A 25,366-nucleotide genomic window follows, 5' to 3' on the forward strand; every position below is an offset into this window, starting at 1 on the left:
GGAGATGGATGATGGAGTGATTTCTCTCTCGGTAAGAAAATCAGGCAATGCGCTAGTAATGGATGCATGCACACCTTGTGAATGCGTATAAGTTCTCTCAAGTCAAACCCAAGTATAAATCTAACTTAAGTTTCCCGATAAGTTCAAAGTTGAATGCAAGGACTCTAAAATGTTCTAACGCAAACCTTGTTTTTAGATCTAATGCAGATGCTTCCTAATTAACTTGAGAAATGTTGATTATTTACACTAACCTAATGGCACGCATGCAAGAATAAATAGAAGTTTAGAGCAAGAAAGGGATTTATGGATTAATGGTTCTAAGTGTAAGTGGTATGTGTTGATTTCCTCACAAGTTTAGCAAGCCTATGTGAGCACAATGAAGATGAGATGAAGATGATACAGATGCTTATTTACAATCTAAATGTTTGTGCTATGTGTTGTGTTGGGATTGATGCCCTAAAATCTCATAGGGTCTTATAGTTTGTAATTGTATTGTACAAATATTTTATTTATGTAATAAAATATGTGATGTTTTATTTCAAAATTAGTTGCATTAACCACAAACCAATAAACTAACATCCAAGGTTATCATGTAGCTTAAACATGTATGTAGAGACATACAGGTGAATCATGTTTAAGTGATAATCTAAATGATTTGTAGTAGATGGATAAGGCTGGATACCTTATCCTGGTGACACTACGAGTATAGCCCGCTTTGTAGATGTTACAATTATTGTAAAGTGCTATAAATGATCTGATCCTAATCATTCATGTGGAGACATGTGAGCGGAGATATTTTATACAAAGGAGTTTGAATAAGACCAGACCACGAAATGATTATACTCATTATATAACGTCGTTCATAATAGAGACTTACATTTCACCAGAATGACCATAGGTAACATGACCTAAATCCTTGAGTGAGTTGTGAACTCCTGCCTATAAGGGCAGTCATTTGATTTGTATGGGTGAGAATGGCCAGATCGCCGACTCAACAAGCCTACCATTTTAGGGATTCATCTGATTGGGGAGCTGGGAACACAGCTACACAAGGAGGAATTCACTCCTTCCCCAACGTCAGGGTAAGTAGATAAATTGCTCCCTTAAAGGCTAATTCCGAGACTTGAATGATGTGGCGTCACACCCTCTCCTATCCCGAGAGGGGTTGGGTCATAGTTGGACTATGATTTATTGTTCATTAGAGGAATCAGTGGTACTTAAGAAGTTAGATGTAACTATAAGGGCAAAACGGTAATTTTGGTCCAATTGTACTTACGAGCAATTTGTGAAGGATCATTGTACTGTTGACTGGTTATATCCAATGGTCACAGAAATATATCTGTTGTGCGAAGAATACAGCTGTCGGTCTTTAGTGGAGTGCCCGACAATTAATGGATGGTGAATAATTTAACTAAAGGAGTTTAATTAAATATTCACATACATTAGTGCTTCAAGCTACAGGTCTATAAGGTCCCCCCTGTAGCTGAACGAGAATTAGTGAGAATCAATTTTTGGATTAATATGAATTGTTCAAATTAATTGAGGAAATTAATTATATGTGATATAATTAATTTAATCTAATTATATATGATATAATTACTATCATGTATTTGATACATTATAATATGAAGTTTATTTGAGAAGAATTAAATATTTGAATATGATTCAAATATTAATTATATGAATTTGATTCATATAATTAAATCTAATATAAATGTGATTTATATTAAATGTTGTTGGTGAGAGAATAGAAACTATAGATTATGTGTTATATTTGATATAACATATAGTTTAAATATATTATATGATAAGGTAGTTGTCCTATAAATATATATTAAAGTTATTTATGAAAATAAATTGATTTAATTTAATTTAATTTAAAAATCATTTTAGGAGGGAGTCCCCCTATTTTCTCTCTAAAACGTGCTAATGGGCCAAGGAAGTATGGTTCTTCTTCTTCCTGGTGTGTTTTTTACAAAAAGAGAATAGATCCACATAAAGGTTCTGAGAAAATCTGAATCTCATCACTTTTTCTCCCTACAAGTATTTTAGATTTTAATGTCGGTTGAAAAAATTGAAATCGGATGTATAATGTCGGTTTTGTTTTTTTTTAAAAAAAAGTGGATCTTTAATGTCGGTTTTAAACCGACATTGTAGGTATACCTTTAATGTCGGTTTAAAACCGACATTAAAGATCCACTTAAAAAAAAAAACCAACTTTCTTCCTCCCTTCCCTTCCCACCGCCATTTTCTTTTTCCTTTCATTCCCAGACTCCCCCCAAACCCTCATCCGAAACCCTCCGTCCCTAAACCCTCGTCCAAGCTCGTGCAAAACCCTCCATCCGAAAGGCCCTCTCTTACCGTCGTCCAAGCTTGGTCGTGTGAATCAGGTGGTTGTCGTCCGTCCTTGGTCACTCCTTTAAAATTCTTAGCAGTTTCATTTCTTATTCTGATTCATGCTTTTTTTAGTAAAACCTGAGCATCTCGTATTTTGATATCATCGATCTCATGGTTTTGCGTGTAACAAGTTATTGGCAACGATGAATCAAGGCCGGACTTACGGCTGCTTCCGTTTGGACGGTAGTAGATTGACGATATGTCTGCAGTAAGGTGTTTTTCCTGAGCCAGTTCTTGTAAATTTCTCTTAAATAGCATATGTATTGTGGCGGAAGTAGGAGTGTTCTTACATTGTTTTCTAGTTGATCTCAAGTGCATGCTTTGTTATAATCTACCGTCATTTTGGTTTATTTTGTCTTTGTCTTATCAAGTACTGGTGATCTATTTATTGGGTACTATTATCGGTCTTTAAGTAAAATTTTAAGATTGAGAATGAGGAAGATTGAAGTTCACCCTAAAAAGATATGGACCACTGTAATGACTTCTATGTTGAGCTCTTCCAGCTTGTAGTTTAATATGTACAAGGACATCACATTGACCTATTTGATCTATATTTTCGCTGTTCAATAGATTATCTTGTGTATTTTTGTTTGATGGTTTCTGTTAGAAACTTAGAATGGTAGAACTTTGTTTGTTTGCCATATGCGAAGGTTCCCAGTAGATTCCATAGATACACTGGTAGGACTAGCATGTTGAGTCACTTATACGTAGTTAGATTTTGACTTGACCAGCTGACCCATATATGGGAGCTCAAGAAATATGCCAAGACTTGACTATCCAAATACTGTGTGATGAATACATGCTTTAGACCCTGGATTGTTTCTCCCACTTGAAAGTCAAACTAATCTATACATGGCACATCATGTAACTCGATCAATTAAATTCATTTTTGAATACTGGGTCATGTAAATCACACTTTTCATCATTTTGTCTCTGTCTTGTAATTTCTTAAGTTTTGAGCCACAATTTGTTTCCTTGAGGTTCTGCCTACTTTGAGATCATTTATATACTTTTGCAGATTGCTTTTGCACTATAAAAATTGTTGACCAATCTCATAAAAAACTTGGAATTACTACAAATATTTTTGCTGAAAGTTTGGAAAAGCTTCCTCATGTTGCTTCAGCAGGAGATATCATTGAACTTTCGCATGTTACGGTACTCAACAATTCTAATTCTTATGAATATTTTATTTTGATGTTTTTTCTTACATGAATTGTTTATTTTTCTCTTTTAGTCTCTTGTTCAAATAGATCTTTTTGTTTTCAAGTATCGTTTATTTCTTTTAAGAAACTCTTGTTATCCAAACAACTTTGTGAAATTGCAATGAATGGAAACAAATTGGAAAACAGAACGTGAATGAATGACCGTAGTTAGTTCACGCCAAAATCTATTGACTTGTGATTATTGACTATTCTAGAGGACATTTTTTACAAAAATATTTTTGTGGATGGTATATACATAATTTTTCTGAAATATACATTATCTACCCCTTATGTTGGCTTGACTCCTTATACTCTTGTCACTTTGTCTTGTCAATTACGGTTGTTTCTACTGCCAAACAGAAGAATGAATAAAGGTACAAACTTGTTTTCTATGGTTTGTGAAGTTATTAATTTATAAGTAGTGGTAATGCGGTTCTTTTTTCCCTGCCCACTCTATCATGTTAAATCTTAGCTTCCATATTTTCTAGGCTTCATAGGGTATCATTAGGACTAAACTTGTCTGGCACTTTGGTATTAATTTGGTTTTCACTTCAGTAAGATGTATATATGTTTTAAAGAAATTTCTTTACACTAGGTACAGTTTCTTGAAACATTTACTGGAAATGTTTTAAAGAAATGTTTATGTTTTAAACTTTGGTATTGGACAAATAATGAATCTTCTTTTCTCCTTGAGCAGTTGAGCATTTTTATATTTCAATCTTATAGTTTTCTTTTCATTCCTATGGATCCAAATGATAGGTGGTCAATGACTATCTCAGAAATCAAGTGATAATTGCAGATGAAAACTCATCAGGGGGAAATATATGCTGTCTTCAATAAGAAGTTTTCTTCATTTGCTTTGTATGAAGGAAAAGATGGATCGGACTTTCTACCATATGACGTATCGCCAAAATTTCGATGCATGTAGTTTTGATTTTCTGTTACATGATTAATTAGATATTGCTCTTACTAGTTGGTTCTTTTTATATGATAAATTAATTGGATTTCCATTCTTCTTTTCATAAGAAAATGTTTGGTTTTGTTTTGTTGTGTTTCCTATTGGAAAAATTATTTCCATTGATGAAATGAGATCTTTACCTTTTAATGAAGCAACCATGTTTAAAATTGTATCTTTAACTTTATGGAAAATTGAAAATAAAGTGTTGTATTGCATACATTCTCCACCTAATGTGGCATTTTGTTCTTTTCTTATGTTGTCCAGCCGCTTGGAAAAGGACTATTGCAGGGGCTTTTGTTTAACCATTGTGCACATAGTGTTACAAGGGCAATTCTGGTTTATCTATTACTAGATATGATTAAATCTGAGGCTGAAGGTTTTGTGGGTGGAGTTGCAACAATCAATTCTCAAAGGCTCTATGGTTGTCAGTCAAATGTTGTTTATGGTCGATCACAGTTGTTGGATGGTAGTACTTTCTTCCCTTAATTTTTGTCTCATGTAAACCGTTGTTTGTTTACACCTCGATGTTTTATATTGAGTGGAAATTAACATTTGAATCACCACACTGATTGAATGTGAGATTTACTGTTTAGTGAATTATCACAGGCATAGTTATTTGGTTATTTTTTTGATGGAGAGATATACATAATTTATAACTAATACTATCTATTTTATTTATCAAATTTTATCTCCTTAGGTTCCATTTTAAAAATGTGATAGAAGATTTTAAATTTAACAAACTAATCCCTGTTTTCTTAGGTTTATTGTGATGAGTGATCTATTTTCTATAATTATTGATGTAGTTCATTCTTCCATATTGTGAACTTTGGTGCCTTATCTACTTAGCTATGTTGGGACTTGTTCTATTGTTGTGAACTTGTGAACCATAATTTAAAGTGTTTGAAAATCTAATTTATACTTAGGGACATGGCAGACTTATGTTGTGAAAGATCAGAGTGTTTGCCACAAAATCAATTAGGAAGTACCCATGGAATATGCTATTACCCTGACGGTTAATCCTTTGACTACATTGAGAATGTTGGAGGATTGTCTCTTTAAAAGTAGTTTTTTTTTTTTTTCCTGAGATAAAATCAGGTTTAATTATGGTAGAAATTTTGTCTCTTTAAAAGCAGCTTGAGATCAACAGCTAGATAATGAACAACATATAATGTATTTGTTGACATTCATGTAAATAATTTATTTATAAGCTAGGCTAACAAATCTTGAAGGGCACACTTGAGCACTTTTAAGAAATGTTCATAGTTTCAAGGGGTGGTTTACACGTCTTAGGTAACAAAATAAATGTTATGTAGTTTTGAGAGTCAAAGTAACACTAAGACACTTTTTTCGGAGCTTTTTAGGTTGTTTTAAGAGTTAAAGTGTGACTTAGGCACTTAAACCACAACTTTTTTCTTGAAATTAGTTGAAAGTGAGATGCACATTTATCCTATTTATGTGTTGCATGATAAGGTATTTGCTTTTATTTCTCTGCCTAGTGATTAATATTTTTGTCTAAATAATATATTTGAAAGACAGGACAACCTCATGGTGGCTTCCCTGAGAAGAACTTTTCACCAAATATAGAGAAGTTAGCAGGTGAGAAACTTGGTTTTAAAGACGGGTGAGTAACTTGGAATTAAATTCTCTTTGTTCGTTACTTTTTTTTTTTCCAGTTTTGTACCAAATTATGGGGGAGATCATAGATTTTGAAAGAAATTAATGTAGACTACTGGACTATTATGATTGAAGAGTGACTTTAGTTTACATAAGTACTACAGTCAGCAACAATAATATTGACTATATGTATGTACAATGTATCAATTTTTGAGAAGTCAATACAAACTGCCTTGTTGCAGGTAGTAAGCCAATAGCCTTCGTTAAAATGATCTGACTTGCTGTTTTTGTAAGTATTTATTAGTTGAAGGGATCAAGGAGGAGAGTCATTCAGTAAATCAATATACTGATATTGTAGATGCAGTACACTTCTTTTGGTTTGTATCTAAATAAATACATTTAGATAGTTCTTTTTTGTAGTTCTCTTCTAAGGTTTCTTTCAATTGTTTAACACATTTGAACAGCACCATAGTATGATTTTTAATATTCTAGTTGTTAGCTCTCATATGAGTATGAAGATCAATGCTGCCAATATGCTAAAAGTATGATTTTCTTTTTTTCTTTCTATCTTTTTTCTTTTTTGGTTTAGCAGTTATTGTAGTTTTTGAGCTAGTGAAGCAAGTTGTGTGCATTGAAATTTTAATGTTTAGTATGAACCTTGTAGGTTGCTGTTTATGAAGTAATTATAAAGGGAATGAAGGTGGGGAGTCTATCTCTTTTCCTTGATATATGTGTTCTTGAATATTCATTTTTTGGGAATTCTAATAATTCTGTTGAGAACAAGTGGTTGTGAAATATTTTTGGGAGTGTGTTTCTTTGAACAGGTTCAAAGTAAATTTTTGGTTTTATTGTGGTAGCATCGTTATGCTGTCGAAAATTTTCCACGTCTTCATATCTCATATCTAGGTACCCAAGCTTCTCTTCTTCAAGATCTTGAAAAAAAAAAAAAGATTCTCTCATTTATTCAACTATTGAGTTTTCTTGTTTTGCAGGTGCAACAAAAGAGTAAGGATTTGGTATCGCAACCATTTATGCACATTCCCAATAAACACGGTTAGTTAAATATGAATTCTGATCACGTTTTCACTTTCAATCCTTTGTCTTAAACCTTTATTGTTTGTGATACTTTGTAAAATCATACTTGTAATTTGTTTTTTCAAGGCCTGAATGATTGTACGACCTTTTAAATTATAATTTTATAGCAAAATTTGTGGTTTAAATGTAATAGATTTACAATCCATACATAAATAATATGTCATAGTCAAAAGCATTCGATGATGATGTGTCATGTTATACTTTTTTATCAAAAAAATGGATTTGGCAATGAAATTTTAAAAAATGGACGATAATTAATAAAATGGACAGATTATGGGCTTCATTGTCGGTTTAAAGGGCTTTATTTGATTCTTGGGCTTCAGTTGCAACCAACATTAAAGGGCTTTAATGTCGGTTGTAAATTTCATTAAAGGGCTTTAATATCGGTTGCAATCGACATCAAAGACAGTGTTATTAAAGCCCTTTAATGTCGGTTTAAAACCGACATTAAAGGGCTTTAATAACACTATCTTTAATATCGGTTGTCAACTGACATTAAAGCCCAAAATTCTTCTAGTGTCTCATCTCTCTCAAAATCCCTCTCTTCCAAAATAGTCAAAACCCACAAAACTCCTGGATTCTCACCCAGAGAATATAGAGGTAACTTTCGTTGTGGTGTCCTCATTGACGGTTAGAGGGTTTGAGATTGTATGTGACAAGATTCTAAGAAGGAATCTCGTGAAGAAGGGTTCTTCAATGGTAAGGTTTCTTAAACTCATTTTCTATTTTGTAATCTTTGCATTAAAGCATGCTACAATTACCTTTTAAATGCATAATCTGTATGTTTTTGCTATAAAATTTATGTTCTGTAAATTTTGAGTTTGGGTTCGATCCCATGTTCTGCTTAAGGACCTTCTAACGGTTTCTTCATGTTGGACATTCTATTCTTTAGTTCATGCTAAGTTTAGCATCTCTCAATGTGAAAGCCACATGTAATCCTATCTCTAGGGTGCATGCGTTGGTCATAAAGAACAGGCAAAAGACATGAGCAACTCTATCTTTAGACTTACTTCATGCCCTGACTTAATGCATTCAATAGTTAAATTGCTCTCTCGAGTAACTCAACTACTTAATCACTTTAATCAACTTATTAGAGAGATTTAAGCTATAGATTTCATGCTCTTTTTAAGTCAGAAAATTCACAGACACACACAATTTGGAAGGTAAACATCTGGACAAGTGATAAATGGCCAAATGTAAGATTGAATTAAAGATAAACAAGTGTTTATACAAACAATCTCAGCTCATTGAAATAAAATGGTGAATGAAAATGAAGTGTAAAAAGAAAAAGTCAAGCCATAGAGTTCAATTCCTTTGTCCTCTTTGGCTTGTTTTTAATGCTTGCTACAACCAACGTGGTAGGGGAAAGCTTCTCTCCAACAGCACTTATTGATCAACAGTGAGTGTCTTTCATCCTTCTTGCTTGCAAATGGCAGAGTTTATCTACTGGTGCTGAAGAAAGTTTCTAACTGTCTAGGCTCTAAGGTGTCTAACTATGATTCTAAAGGTGGCTTCTCCTTTTATAGGAAAATCTCAACAACTTGGTGATTGGACTTGCATTAAATTCCATACCCTGGAACAATCGCCTGCCACTTCTGAAATGTTCAGACGCCACCAGTCAGATGCTCATGCCTGCAAGTGATGATTTGACATGAAATGCATGAGCCAATGTATCCTTCATGTGTCAAATATTCTCGGACACATACCCCTTGCATTGGCCTTGGTTGTAACACTTAGTAAATTTCTTTGATTCCTTCGTAGAAATGCATTAGTGAAGTAGTTTTTTTTTACTAAAAATGATACTTTTATATACATTTATCACGTGTATGGAATTTCATGTGTTTTCTCTTATAATGAGTGTGTTTATATCACTAAAGATCCTAATTATTTCAACTTTGAGAGAATGATAACTTGTATTTCTACAAATTATCATAAAGCATTCCGAAGTTATCAGAAAACAACACTAACTCTATACCAAATACTCGTTTACAATAATCTGGACAAGGAATGCTACTCACAGTGTGAACCAAATAACAAGGTCATACACGCACGCAAGCTTCCTCAAGGCTAAATATTGATACACACCACAAGTCAAGGTTACTCTAGATTTTTCGGTATACTCTGGCCACATCTATCCCAATAGCCCCCTAATAACCTGGGTGGCGCTACAGGCACATGTTCCTCTAGACTTCCCGATATACTTTGGCCACATCTAACCCTGATAGCCCCCTGATCACCTGAGTAATGCTATTGAAACATACTCAAGTAGCATGGGAAAGAACCATCTCTCGGGTACAAGAACTAATAGTTTGAAACCACTTTCACAAATCATTCAGCATCATTTATTCACCATCAAGAAGTTTTCTTACAAAACCATACAAATTATAGTAAAGTAAAATCAAGTTTCAAACTACATTTTTATAATTCTAGTTCATATAATATTAGTGAGAGTTCAGAAATCATGACTCGATGCATTTCTAAGTGAAACAGATCATGCTAACACATTTCACAAATCATAACATACTATCATACATATATATTTTTTATATCAAAATACTTAAAATAAACCACTCACAGTTAACCGACTTCTTTTTGGATTTCTAGCTCCTCCGACTCTCGTTTATCCTGAAATTATATTCATAATCCCCTGGTTATTCTCCATATAACCATAATCCAATTATTTGAAAATTAACCTTCAAATAAAACTAATTTCACTTAAACTTTCCCCAAAACCCTAATTTGATCCAATGTTTTGCAATTTGGTCCTTTAATTACTTTAAAATTAACTTAAGATCCCAAAAATTAATCTACAATAAGAATTAATTCCAATTCAATTTTTCTTAAGCATTAGTCTTGACCACTTTAGGGTTTCCCTTTCAATTTAGGGTTTACTCACAATTAAGTCCTTTTAATTACTTAAATTACATTAATTTTTCCCATATTAATCCAATTTAAGCTCAAAGTATCTTAATAATATCAATTAAGATTTAAATCAAGCTTGAGTACAATCAATTTTTCCCAAAACCTAATGTCATCCAACTTTAGGGTTTCACCTTACACTTTAATTCTTAAATTATCTTAAAATTAACTTAAGATACTAAATTAATTCAATCCAAAGGTCAAAACATCTTATTGATATTCATTGGAACTTAAATTAAGGTTAGGAACACCTTAATTAATCATAATTTTGTCCATTTTTACCTAATTTTCCCATTAACCCTAATTAAGGTTTACTTTAAATTAACCCCTTAATCAACTTCAGAATTGGCTTAGGACCCCAATTTCTTCTAATTTTAGGTTTTAAGCATCGTAAAAATACCCATTGGACCCCTAATTATGCTTAAGAACACCTTAATGAACCTCAAATTGACTTTCCAGCTTTTAACGACGGACAAAAGATGATAGACAGTATTCCTTACAAGACTTTCGACGACCAAATTCTTCGATTCTAGCTAGTTTTAGTCTAATTAACCTATGAAAACCTCTTACCCATTACAAAAACAAGCTTACCTCTAAGTTTAGATGTCCAAATCACCCTAGAACTCCAAGAATCAACCAATCTCTCCATGGTACCCCTGTTTTCCCGGCGAAAAGTTGCAGAGTTTTCAGAGTTTATATTCCTCAATCTCAGCTAATCAAATCAAAGACTATAGAACTTTATAGGGACCTTAGAAGTAGCTTACCTTTGAATTTGGAGCTTCGAATCAACCTATAAGTCCACGAATTTGCTTTAATCTGAGCTTCCTCTATTTTCTTCAAATAACTCCGACACCATCATTTTTCCTCTTTTTCCTTGCTTTTCCAGCCCTGATTCTTTAATTAAAATACTCCATGACCTTCCTCTCATCTTCCTCAATGGTTTAGCTTTGTTTTACCTAATTTTTCTCTACAATAACTCTTAATTCAATTCTTTTCTTCTTTCCCTTTTTATAGTCAGCCAAACCCCAAACTTCAAATTCGAACTTTCCTCTTCACCTACTAGCACCTGCTTCAGATTCCCATGACTTTAGCTAACTAACCCTTCACCTTTAAATCATCCAATGAGAAAAATGGATGGAAGCACCTCAATTTGTCCAAAATTTCCTCAAATTCTCTTTTTCCTCTTCCTCCACTACAAGAAACAGACGATCTCCCGACGTAAAAAATACTGTTGGAAGTCCACTAGTCGGGAGATATGCTATCTCGAGATACTATAAAACCACCGTCAGGAGTTGTAAGTAACTCCTGACGTTGGTTACACTTCGTCGAGACTTCTGCTAAAACATGGCATAACTCTCGACAGGTTCATCAGCTCGTCAGGAGTTATGTGTAACTCCCGACACCAGTTCTACCGCATCGAGAGATAGGCCGTGAACTCCGATGAATGAATTTATTCTTCGAGAGTTATGCATATCTCCCAACGCTTACATTTTAAGCATCAGAAGATAGCCTTTAAAAATTTGAGACCAGATCTGGAAATCGATTTTGCAGCGCAGCTAGAGTTTATGCGTCAATTTCTCTCTACTGGATTTCGTTTCCTCTCGCCATTCTTCTATTTCATTACCTATCGTCGGTGCCCGTCAATCAACCGCTGCCATCATTCGTCAATCTTGAAGGTAGAGATCTCTTGGTCGTTGGTCGAATGCCACCGTTGAGCTTCTCCTGTCAAATTTCGTGGTAGTGAATAGGGTCGTTAAGTTTCGATTAAGTGTCGTCGTTGAAGATAGGGTCGTTGCGGTTTGTGTATCGTGTTGTATGTTGAATTATGTTATCAAAATCTCATTGTAGTTGTTTTTGTGATTTAAATAAGAATTAGCTTTGTTCATTTTTCCTGTTTTTGCAGGGGCAAAAAGATTTGTTGGGAAAGATTAAAGCGTGCAATATTGATTCTGGAGGAGATGATCCATTGAATCTTTAGGTTTGTGAACTTACAGCTATAGTATCTTAGAACAATGTTTTGCCAATGATCTGAAGATCAATTCTAGATTATTTACTGCTTTCTTTCAACTGTTGGAAAAGCATCTGGCATGTCAAATTGTCAATGAACTTTCATTCATCTTTGAAATTTGCATCATAATATAGGATTTAAAGGTGAAAATTTAGTAGGAATTGGTTATTGCTCTTCAAATATCATATGATCTCAACTTCAATATCTATCTATCCTTTTGATCCCTCTCTTTTTATCTTTCGTGCTTTAGTTCCAAATTGTTTAGATTAGATTGGAATGATTGTGTCTGGAAGTTTTCTTCTTGATTATATACCCAAGATCACATTGAAAAATTTTAATGTGTTCTTGGCCGCCATCATTATTTGCATGTTTAATTATAGATTTTGGACTTCTTATGTGGATTTTTGAAGAGATTAATGGACTTTTTAGAAACGTCTCTCCCTTTTTATTCATAATTTTTTTTGTATTTTCCCTTTAATTTCTTGTTCTTGGTGTTTTGTTTTCTTATATGAAATATCTTTTTAATTTTTTTTCTGTTTGAATGTAGAAAATTTCAAAGACAAATAAGAAGAATAGAGAGAAATTACCACCACATAGGTGGATCGAAGTCATTCCTGCAAATTCAATCTGAGCTACAGGAAGAACAAGATCGAGAAGTAGGATGTGTTTACCTATTTAAAGAAACACACTCTAAAGGTAGCAAGTTCATGAATCGGGCAACTGAGAATGCACAAGATCGAGAAGTAGGACGTGTTTACTCTTCACAAATTGCTCGTAAGTACAGCAGGACCAAGTTTACCGTTTTGTCCCTATAGTTACGTTTAACTCTTTTAAGTACCACTGATCCCTCTAATGAACAATAAATCACAGTCTGATTATGATCAAACCCCTCTCAGGCCAAGAGAGGGTGTAATGCCACATCATTCAAGCCCGGAATCATTCCTTAAGGGAGCAATTTATCTACTTACTTCGACATTGGGAAAGGATTAAATTCCTTCTTGTGTAGTTGTGTTCCTAGTTCCACAATCAGAAGAATCCCCAAAATGGTAGACTTCTTGAGTCGGTGATCTGGCCACTCTCACCCACACAAATCAAAGGACCGTCTTCATAGGTAGGAGTTCACAGCTCATTCAAGATCTAGGTCATGTTACCTATGGTCATCCTGGTGAAATGTAGGTCTCTATTATGAACGACGTTATATAATGAGACTAAACATTTTGTGGTCCGGTCTTATACAAACTTCTTTGTATAGAATATCCTTGTTCACATGTCTCCACATGAATTATCAGGATCATAACATTTGTAGCACTTTACAACATTTGTACCACTATTATCACAATAAAGTACGATGGGCTTTGACATGTCTGGGACGACTTCCAAATCCGTCAAACAGCTTCCTTAGCAGCTTCATAAATCACTACATACTCAGCCTCCATAGTAGAGTCAGCAATGCACCCTTGCTTGGTGCTCCTCCAGACTATTACCTCTCTGTTAAGAGTGAACACTGATCCTGATATGGATTTCTTAGAATCCTTATCAGTCTAGAAATCAGAGTCCATGTATCCAGTAAGGATCAGATCCTTAGAACCATACATGAGCATATAGTCTCTTGTTTTCCATAGATACTTGAGGGTGTTCTTAACAACGGTCCAATGATCAAATCCTGGATTAGAATGATATCTACTGACTATCCCCACCATATAGCAGATGTTAGGTCTCATACATAACATCGCATACATCAGGCTCCCAACAGTCGGTGCATAGGGGATTCATCTCATTTCCTAAACCTCTTGAGGTGCCTTAAGACATTGTTCCTTAGACAAGATAACTCCATGCCTGAAAGGTAGTAAACCTCTCTTGGAGTTCAGCATCGAATACTTGACAAGCATTTTGCTAATGTATGATGCTTGAGGCAGAGCTAACGTTTTGTTCTTTTGATCTCTAAAGATCTAAATTCCTAGAATAAACTGAGCCTCTCCTAAATCTTTCATTTGGAATTAGGTCGCTAGCCAGTTCTTAACTTCTGTCAGTAAACCTACATCATTCCCATTAAGTAGGATATCGTCTACGTATAACATTAGGAAAGCTAATGAACTATTGATGTTCCTCTTGTATACACAAGGTTCATCAACATTTTTATCAAAGCTATAAGATTTGATCGTAGTATCAAACCATATATTCCAAGATCGAGAAGCCTGCTTCAGTCCATAAATGGACCAATTAAGCCTGCAAACCTTTGCTCTTGACCTTGAGTTATGAATCCCTCGGGATGCTTCATGTAGATGGTCTTCTCAAGATTGCCATTCAGAAAGGCAGTTTTGACATCCATTTGGCAAATCTCATAGTCATAATATGAGACAATGGACAGGAGGATCCGGATAGACTTTAACATGGCAACAGATGAGAAAGTTTCCTCATAGTAGACTCCCTCAACCTGGTATAACCCTTTGTCACTAGTCTAGCCTTGAAGGTTTGCACATTCTTGTCAGCACCCCATTTTCTCTTGTAGATCCATTTGCAACCTATAGGTTTAACCCCATCAGGTAGATCTACAATATCCCAAACCGAATTGAAGTATATCAACTCCATTTCGAGATTCATAGCTTTGATCCATTCATATTTGTCAACATCCTCTATTGCCTTCTTGTAAGCCAATAGATCCTCAACATCTCCGTCAACTACCATAGCTAGAATTTTCGTTAAACCCATGTAACGGAACGGGGGTTTCGCAACCTTCCCACTGCGTCAAGGTTCCCTCAAAACTTGATGTAGATTTGACCTGCTAGATGGTCCCACTTGAACAACTCTTGTTGAGGTGTTGGGTTCTTCAACAACTCTTATTGAAGGTTTAGTAGTTTCTTTGGAAAGTTCATTCAACACAACTTTACTGCGAGGCTTGTGCTCCCTTATGTGGTCTTCTTCAAGAAAAGTAACATTTTTCAATACAAACACTTTGTTTTCTTTAAGGTTGAAGAAGAAACCACCTCTCATTCTTTGGGGGTAGCCTACAAATAGACACAATTTTGAACGAGGTTTCAGTTTCTTAAGATTTTCCTCAAGCACATGTGTTGGGCAATGCCAAATTCTAAAATGATGTAAACTAGCTTTACGACCATTCCATAACTCCAAAGGTATTATGGCAACACTTTTGGATGGAACATAGTTCAAAATATACGTTGTAGTCTCAATTGTATAACCCCAAAACGAGTTAGGTAAGGAAGCGTAATTCATCATAGACCAAACCATGTCCAATAGGGTTCGATTTCTCTTTTCTGATACACCATTTTACTAAGGTGTACCAAATGCTGAGAGTTGAGATACAATTCCATATTCTATCAAATAGTTTTGGAATGTTAGATCCATAAACTCTCCACTCGATCAGATCGAAATGACTTAATTGTTCTATTTAATGAATTTTCAACTTCAGCCTTGAATTCTTTAAACTTTTCAAAAGATTCAGACTTGTGTTGCATTAAATAAACATACTCATATCTTGAATAATCATCAGTAAAGGTGATGAATTATTCAAAACCTCCTCTTGCTTTGACATTCATTGGATCACAGAGATCTGAATGTACCAGCTCTAGAGGTTCTTTGGCCCCATGACCTTTTCTAGTAAAAGGTCTTTTAGTCATTTTGCCTTCAAAGCATGACTCACACACAGGTAAAAAAAAATCTTTTAACTCGATTAGAAGTTCATTCTTCACCAATCTCTCAATCTTTTTGAGATTGATGTGTCATAATCTTAGGTGCCAAAGTTGGGCCTTTTTTTAAGAGAAATTTTAAGTCGTTTATGTTGAATTACCATAGTTTTAAACATTTTAGTGTTATAGAGGGATTGAGTTGCTAACGGTCTTAGCACATATAAATTATTTTCTAGTTCAACTGAACAAATATTGACACCATTATTTGAAATAAACATTTTATTTACAGAGAAATTTATACAATATTTTTGTTCAAGTAAACACTTTACAGAAATTAAGTTCTTTTTCAAACCAGGAACTATATATACATTTTTTAACAAAATATATCTATTCTGTAAAGTTAACTGGAGACCTCCCACTGCCACAGTCGAGACGACGTGTCCAGCTCTAACCCGCATCGTCATCTCACCGACATCAAGTTTTTGTCAGGAAATAATTCCCTAAAATGAAGAACAAACGTGGTTAGTGGCACCAAAATCTATAATCCATGTGAATCATCATTCTCCACTAAACATGTTTCCAAAACAAGCAAATCACATTTACCTTGCTTGGCCTTCTTTTTTTCTACCAAGTACTTGGGACAGTTCTTTTTCCAATGTCCCTCTTGGTTACAATGGAAATAGATTCTCTTTGCAACCTTAACTTTCTTACCCTTTTGGGCAGCAGATTGTGGGTTAGATTTCCCCTTTCCATATTTTTTCTTTTTCCACTTTTTAGTGCCAGAGGAAGAAGATACAGACTTTGTCCTAGAGGTCGAACCTCTGTGGAACCTTTTAGATGATGAAGCAACATTTGCCTCACCATTCTATTCCTTGTTTTTCATCAAGGACTGGAAGGTTTGTAACTTGTTGAGGAGGGTGGTTAGATTTTAGTCAATCCTATTCAAAACAACATTGCTACGAAAGTGTCGAAAACTTTCAGGTAAAGATTCCAAAATGAAGCTAACCTAGTTGGATTTATCGATGACGAACCCATTCATCTCCGCCACATTGAAGTGGACCATCATGTTGAGAACTTGTTCTCGAACAGATGCCCCTTCTTGCATATGGACATTAAAGATGTGTTTGAGAGCATCATGCCTGAGTTGTGTGGACAGTTGTCTGAACATTCCCCTCTGGGACTCCATGATCTCACGGGCTGTGAGCATGGGCTCATGCTTCTTGGCCAAGACTTCGGAAAGACTTTCCAAGATATACGCTCGGGCATTTTTGTTTGCCCGTGTCCAACGCTCGTATGCTTCCCAAACATTTCGAGCGGTATTTGGAGCTAAAATGGGAGGATAGTCCTCCATCAGGACAAAACGAAGATCATCGATTATAAGTATTATGTTGATCATGTTTTCGATGAGGTGTAGTTTTCGCTCTTAATTTGTCGGCGGTGAGTAGATTTAAGGTCGTGTAAGTCATTGTGAAATAAATATGCTGAAATGATACAGATTATTTATTATTAGTCTATTTGCATTAAAACAACAAGACAACCAATCAATTTTAGCAAAATAGTTTAGTGTACTCTAAGTGACATCTATTTTATAATGATGTTTCAGTAAGGTAGGACAAAAGTCACCATAGGGTGATCAAGTGCCCTTTCACTGAAATGAGACATTCTCAACCAATAGACAGAACAATACCTTGTTACTGTAACTATCAGTCACCATTGTTCAGTCCATAATTTGTTAAACTCGCTTAACAATTCTTGTAAGTGTAATCCTGCATTTTAGGTTCTAGAGTTCCGCCCCAATGAACCAACCATAGGGAAAAACCAATTGGGACATGAAACTAAAGAAACCCTATCCAATTCTTGTAAGGGTAACCCCGCATGTCTCTACATAATGTTTAAGCTACAAGATAACCTTGGATGTTAGTTTATTAGTTTGTGATTAATGCAACTAATTTTGAAATAAAACATCACATATTTTATTTCATAAATAAAACGTTTGTATATTACAATTACAAACTATAAGACCCTACGAGATTTAGGCATCAACCCCAATAGAGAATATGTAGTCTTGAAACTGTGTTAATTTTCTTTGATTTGTAGGATTGTAGGATTCATCTTATGGCTTTTGTTTGTTTGTGAAAGTTTATGAATTTTGAATGTTATGTAGAATGGGTTGAGATAAGTTATTCTTTTGGAGTTCAACTTGTGGTCTTTGTGTGTTTATGGAGATTTAAGGTTGAGAACACGTAGTCTTGGAAATGTGTTGATTTTCTTTGTTTTGTAAGATTGTAGGATTTTCTTTATTTTGTAGGATTGTAGAATTCACCTTATGGTTTTTGTTTGTTTTGTAGGATGTTGTTTAGAGATGATGTTAGAAATTTTGTTGGAGATGATGTTGTTGGAGATGATGTGTTGGAGAATCTTTTTTTTTTTTTTTTTTTTGGAGATGATGTTGAGAGTTCTTTTTTCTATGTATTTGTTAAGACTTAAATCGTTTGTAGACCATTTTGCCAACTTTTTTGTAATAAAGAATACTATCAACTTTCTTTATTTGTTTTATTCCTTATGTGAATATTTTTTATTTTCTTAATAATATTATACATTTTAGGTTATTCATATCAAATTAAAGAAAATCAAAAATTAAAAATTAAAAAAAAAATGTCTATCTCCCCACGAAAAAATCTCTAGTTATCGAGAGTACAAATTAGAAAATTGAGTTTCTGAATTTGAACTGGTAGATCATGGAACTCCCGACGATGTCTATACATGCATCGGGAGTTTATATCAACTCTTGACGCCATATGTTGCCACATCGGGAGATATTCTCCCGACGGATATATCCCGACCAAACCTCAACAACTAGCTTGTCATTGAGAGTTGATCTTTTGACGCGTTTGTTATCTTTTTTCGACAATTTCAAACATCGAGAAAGGAGTATTTTCTTGTAGCGCTCACAGGTCCTCCACTTTTCTTATCTTTCTTCTCAATTTCTCTTCGATTTCCAGCCCAAACTAAGTTTAACAAACCTTAAACATCCTAATTTCACCTTTACACTTAAAAAATTTCCAAAGTTCACCATATTTAAAAAAACATATTGACTTTTTGTTGACTTTGACTTATCTCGAACATGCGTACTTTACCCTTAAATCTCCTTTACAAGCTCAACTGGTTCGTTACTTGATTATTCCCCGGATCTTTATCTTATTTTCCTTAGTGAAGAAAACATCAGTTCAATTCTTTCTTCTTTTTTAAAAAAATTGTCAAGTATATCTCTTGACTAAAGTTCCCAAATCAAACTTAATCTCGAGTCTCCGAGTTCAACCTCAACTATAAGTTTCCTAGCATTTCCAAGGTTGAGTAAAAGAATAGGGGCCTTACAAGTTCATCTGGTTAGACTTTCTTTTCTAGTCAGCAGACAGACCAATTTCAATGTACGCTTTGGCCCATACCCATGCCCGATTATCCAGTAGTTCTGCCAACTCTATGGTAATAGCATAATATGATGTCCTATGTGCCGACACAGCACCCTAAATCTCCGACCTTAGGCCCACGACAAAGAAATTTTCCTTCCTTTCTTCAGCGTCCACGAGATTAGAGAACAAATGAGAGAGTCGGGTAAACTCCCTCTCATAAGTTGATACAAATTTGTCACCTTGCTCCAAGCCTATGAACTCACTTCAGATGTCAGGCGAGGATGCAATAAAATATAAAAAATGGTAATTGGTATGTAGCTAAAGGTTTTTATTAACAATTAAGGGTGTGATTTCAATTTAAGTCTCGTTTGATAATCATTTAGTTTTTAAGAAATGTGAAAACCATATTAATCAAATATGTCGAAGATATATTTATCAAGTGTATTTCTACAAGGAACTGTATAGGGGTATAAATAATTTATTAACACACTAAGAATAGAGCCTAACCATATCCTAAAGATTCTCCAAATAAGACTCTCCAAAGGAGACCTAGTATACATTCACACCATCCCTCAAACTCAAGGTGGTAAGGTTGGAATCAACTTGATTTTGTTAAGTAGTTGGGGAAAATGACCAGGAAGCAAAGCTTTGGTGAGAATGTCGGGTTGCTCGACGGTGGAAATAGAGCGTAACATCAGAGTTTCTCTCAGAAGATGATGATGAACAAAGTGACAATCATTCTCAATATGCTTGGTGCGTTCATGAAAAACTTCATTATGAGCATGGCACTACGATTGTCATAGTGAAGTATATTGGCAGACGACTGAGGGACTCCCATATCAGCAAGAAGCCAACAAAGCCACAAGAGTTCTGATGTAGCCTCAGCCAGAGCATGATAGTCAGACTTCGTACTAGAACGGGAAACAACACTTTGTTTCTTACTGCGCCAAGAAATGAGAAAATCACCAAGGTAGAAATAATAAATGGAGGTAGAACACCGTTCAGTAGGATCACCAGCCCAATCAACATCAGAATAGCCTGATAAAACTAGGGAAGACTAGAAAGAAAACTAAAGCCCATGTCCCAAAGTACCTTTGACATAACGGAGGATACGAAGAACAGTAGTAAAATGAATGGTCCGAGGGGTAGCCATGAACTGACTAACAATGTGAACAGCATATACAATGTCAGGATGAGTGACTGTCAGATAAATAAGACTACCAACAAGCTGACAATAGAGACTGGCATCTTCAAGTGCAATTCCATCAAATGAGTCAAGAGAACATTGGGATCAAATGGTGTTGAAGTTGTTGCAAATTCAGTAATATCGGAGCACACCAAAAGATTTGAGGCATACTTTACTTGAGACAACAAATAACTAATAGAGCTCAAGGATACTTCAAGGCCAAGAAAGTAACTGAGTGAACCCAAGTCCTTCATCTCAAAGTGTTCATCAAGATAGCGTTGTAGATTAGAGATAGCTTAAGGATCATCTCTAGTAATAATCATATCATCAACATACAGAAGAAGAAGAACAATACCATGAGTTGTCTGCCGCATAAATAGTATCATGTCATGAGAACTGGACGTATATCCAAGTTGAATGATAGTGGAACTAAAAGTTGCAAACCAGGCTCAAGAGGCTTGCTTCAAACCATACAATACTCGTTGGAGGAGGCATACCCCTTTTGGGATGGAAAAGAGACACATGGGGGCGGTTGTATGTATACTTCATCATATAAGGCCCCATTGAGGAAGACGTTCTTAACATCCATTTGAGAAAGTGGCCACTGTTTAGCTGCAGCAATTGCTAAGAGACACCGAACATATGTCATTCATGCCATAGGTGCAAAAGTCTCTTCGTAATCGATCCCATACTCTTGATAATATCCTTTTGCTACCAATTGAGCATTATAATGCTCAACAGAATCGTCAGAATGAGTCTTGATCTTGTGAATCCACTTGCAAGCAATGGGTTTCTTTCTAGAGGGTAATTTAACTTAGTCCCATGTGTGCATTTTGTCGAGAGCCTGAAGTTCTTCTCTCATTGCTTGCTAACATAGAGGATTAATATTTGTCTCATGACATGAGGTAGGTTCAACCAAGGAATTGATAGTAGAAAAATAGTGAAAATCTCAAAGGTAAGTAAGAGGTGCCCTTCCCTAGTGGAGCATCAAACAGAAGAGGCAGGGTCATGAACAGGTCCAGATTCCACAGATGAGGCAGAAGGTTGATCAAGGTCAATGAGACAGACACAGGCTGTTCAAGATCAAAATCATCAGAAAATGCAGAAGAAGGGAAAGGATCAAACGAACTACTAGAAACATAGGGAAGATAACTCAAGATTGAATCATGAAAGGTTGAGAGACTAGAGAACATAATGTGCCCCCAAAAAAGTGACATGGCGGGAGATGAAGAATCTGTTAGAAAGAGGGTCCCAACAACGAAAACCTTTGTTTTCAATTCCATAGCCAAGAAAGCAACAAAGATATGCAAGCGGTTCTAATTTGGTATGTTCATGAGGATAAAGAAGTACAAAACATGCACAACCAAAGACCTTGAGGTTAGAGTAATCAGGAGAAATACAATATAAACATTCAAACGGAGAAGCATTTTGAAGAACAGATGAAGAAAGACGATTGATTGTGTAGACAAAGGTAAGAGCAGCTTCACCCCAAAACTTTACAGGACAGAAGGCAGACAGAAGTTAGGCCCGGAAGAAGTCTAGGATGTGACGATGTTTCTGCTCCACTCACCCATTCTGTTGAAAGGTATGAGGACAAGAGCGTTGAACAAGAGTGTCTTGCTGGGTGAGAAAGGAAAGGACTTAGAAGGCGTTATCTGTACGTAGAACCTTGATTGTGCAAGAAAACTGAGTGTGAACCATATTAGCAAAATCAATATATATTTGAGACAGAGAAAAACAGTGTTTAAGGAAATATATCCAAGTAAACTAAGAGTAATCATCAATAAATAAAACAAAGTAGTGATACCCAATGACAGTGGAAATAGAAGTGGGTCCCCAAATATCAGAGTGAATTAAGTCAAAATGACTATCGCTTATAGAATTAGACTAGGAAAAAGACAATGCAGGTTTTGCACATTTACAATTCAAATAGTCAAAAGATACAAACTTGGAGACATTATTCAAATTGTGACTAGAGATTAAATGACAGATTTTTTTTAAAAAAAAAGCATGACCGAGACAAAGATGCCACTGGTAGATAGCAAAGTCAGTGACAAGGGCAGAAAGAGAACAAATAGGAAGTTGAAGAGATGTGAGCTCAAACAATCTTCCCACCTTGCAGCCCGTACCAATCGTCTGTCCCATCCGCGGATTCCGAACCTGACACCCAGTAGAAGAAAAAGACACAATTAAACCAAGGTCACACAATTGCCTAACGGAGACAAGATTAAAGGATAGATTTGGAACACAATAAGTATTGAAAAGCTATAACAAGGAACTGTCAACAGAACCAACATGGAATATGGTCATGCAATTGCCATCAGCGGCATAAATGGGAGAAAGAGATTTGGTAGGAGTGGGTGCAGTCAGAAGAGAAAAATCAGATGTCATATGGTTGCAACAAGCAAAATCAAGAAGCCATCTGTTACCTAGGGAGACCACAATCATTGAGGAATTGGATGAAATCACCTGTTTAAGAAAGTCTTGTAAGTCACTCATCTGAAAAGTAGATGGGGAAGGTTCAGAGGCAGCAAAAGATGCAACAACAACAACAAAAGCAAAGCCAGGATTAGGTGTAAAAGATCGAGACTTTAAGGTATGTCCTGGTGGTCGTGGTGATCTTGTAGGATAGTTTTTCAGAATATGACCTCTTTTGTGACAGTATCTACACTCGACTTTTGGATAGTCATCAAACGTATACTTAATAAGCTTACAGTTTTTACAAAAGGAAGCTTTAGAAGTATTAGGCATATGAGTGCTGGCGAGTACAACCTACAATTTTCGAGAAGAAGTGAGCCAAGACGTTTTTCTTCAAATAGAATTTCCTAAATTGTTGTATCTAGAGACAAGAGATTACGGTGGAGCAAAGGTGCACATATTGACTCATATTATGAACGAAGCCCCATAAAAACATTAATAAGGCGAAGGTGATCAGTACTAATTTTAGCTAGATCCAATTGTGTCCAGACTGGCTGAAGTGTAGCCAAGTAGTCATTAACAGATTGCCACGTCTCCTGAGTAAGATTAATTAGAGTGTTGTGCAGTTGATAGTAGTGAGATAAGCCAACGGGCTGAAACCGGGTAGACAGGAAATCCCACAAACTCTTGACATCATCAAACACATCAAACTGAACATGAATGGTTGGTATAGATGTATTTTCGAGCCAAGTGATGATTTGATGGTTTTTGCTATCTCAATCCTCTAATCGTTCAACAATCTTAGTATTGTCCTCAGTGGATATCTTGACTAGCTGGGGAATATCACCAATGATAATTCGCCATAATTTACATCCGATTAGGAAACTCTTCATTCGATAGGCCCAAGTAATGTAATTTATCCCATCAAGAATAGTACTAATGGGACGAAATACGTGATCTTTTTCCATGTGGCTTGGTGGCTTAGAAGGAGAAGAAATTGGCTCAAATGCTTGCGTGGACGCAACGAACCGGCTAGACGAAGCTGCAGCGGAGTTGATTTGGGCGCGAATCGGGTTGATGAGAGGGTTTGAGTTATGGACCAGGGATCAAGGGTCGAGTTCTGTACCGAGAATCAGGGATCGAGGGTCGTTCTGGACCGAGAATCAGGGATCGAGTTCTGGACCAGGGATCGACAATCGAGTTCAATCGAGGATCAAGTTTTGGACCAGGGATCGGGGGTCGAGTTCTAAATTGGGAATTAGGAATTGAGTTTGAACGAGGATCGAGTTCTGGACAGGAGATCGGGGGTCGAATTCTGGATCGAAAATCGAGGATTAAGTTCTAGACCGGGGATTAAGAGGTCGAGTTCTGCACATGGGAGGATTGAGTTTTTCACAGTGGCTACAAGATCGAGGATCGAGTTTTTCACAATGGGGATCGGGGGTCGAGTTTTTCACAGTGGTTTTGGACAGGGGATCTGGGTGGTTCTTTTTCACGCCGAACAGGGGTTTTGGGTGGTTGGACTAGTGCGATGACCAGATGGCAGCGATGACAGAGAACAAAAGGAAGAAGAAACCAGCTAGCAGGGCTATAATACCATGTCAAAGATGTATTTTATCAAGTGTACTTCTACAAGGAACTGTACAGAAGTAAAAATACTGTATTAACACCCTAAGAATAGAGCTTAACCATATCCTAAAGACTCTCCAAATGAGACCTTGTATACATTCACAAAATATTAATAAAATTCGAAGAAAATAAACAAAAATTTCAAAATAGGAAACTAAAGCAAAAGTGTATCAAACCATGTCTTATTATATGATTAATTTATAAGACATCATTATAATTTACGAGTACTTATAACCCCAAAAAACTCCCCAAACGTAAAAATTATAGAAGACATCTTATCCATTATTTAGACAAAAAAATAATGTGGGGATTTTGATGCAAACTTACAAAGTAACGTGAGATCAATAATAAAATTTTCAAACCTCATATTTATTGTACTAAAAAAATCATTCTTGACCTTTTGAATGGTTAAATTGTACCAATTTGAACTCTAACCCTAAATTTCAATTCATCATATTAGACCATAAACATATATATTTGTTACAACTTTTACCTTCGATTAAATTTTTACTATTTCGTGCACTAATTTTAACTAACAAGAACAGTGTAAAAATCTTCATGAGCTCATTAATTTTAATAAAATAAAGTCCTGTCCAAAAATAAATTTAATCAATTCACAAATTAATCATAGATGTTATGGGTAGTTTGGGACCTAGAGGCAAAATTGTCCCATAAATAAAGATAGATATTAAATCGATTAATGAAGGGTGGTAAAGCACAATTTATGACCAAAAGTCAAGAAGGGAGCCAAATAAAACGACATGAATGGGTTGGAGCCCATTCCAAGTGCTTCAGCCATAACCCAAAACACTCCTGTATAGGCTTGGAAACCTAATCCTAAAAGGATTAGGTCAAAGTAAACTATAAATAATCTATGAGAGCCTAG

General features: G+C 35.5%; 1 long non-coding RNA gene and 1 other non-coding gene across 12 annotated transcripts; both read left to right on the plus strand.

Annotated features, from left to right (window-relative positions):
• Positions 1–2,249: 2,249 nt before the first annotated feature.
• LOC120083538 lies at positions 2,250–18,393 on the plus strand. Of its 11 annotated transcripts, none has more exons than XR_005483452.1 (10): positions 2,250–2,390; positions 2,470–2,610; positions 3,416–3,552; positions 4,359–4,523; positions 4,822–5,023; positions 6,090–7,077; positions 7,164–7,224; positions 12,089–12,163; positions 12,741–12,967; positions 18,186–18,393. It is a non-coding gene; the product is annotated as an uncharacterized LOC120083538 (long non-coding RNA). The 11 variants fall into 11 exon arrangements; XR_005483449.1 differs by having other exon boundaries at positions 6,094–7,077; XR_005483444.1 differs by having other exon boundaries at positions 4,822–7,077.
• On the plus strand, positions 2,533–2,628 carry LOC120084309. The gene has a single exon (XR_005483672.1). It is a non-coding gene; the product is annotated as a small nucleolar RNA snoR113 (small nucleolar RNA).
• Positions 18,394–25,366: the final 6,973 nt, after the last annotated feature.

This window comes from Benincasa hispida, chromosome 8 (assembly GCF_009727055.1).
Source record: "Benincasa hispida cultivar B227 chromosome 8, ASM972705v1, whole genome shotgun sequence".
NCBI classification, from domain to species: domain Eukaryota; kingdom Viridiplantae; phylum Streptophyta; class Magnoliopsida; order Cucurbitales; family Cucurbitaceae; genus Benincasa; species Benincasa hispida.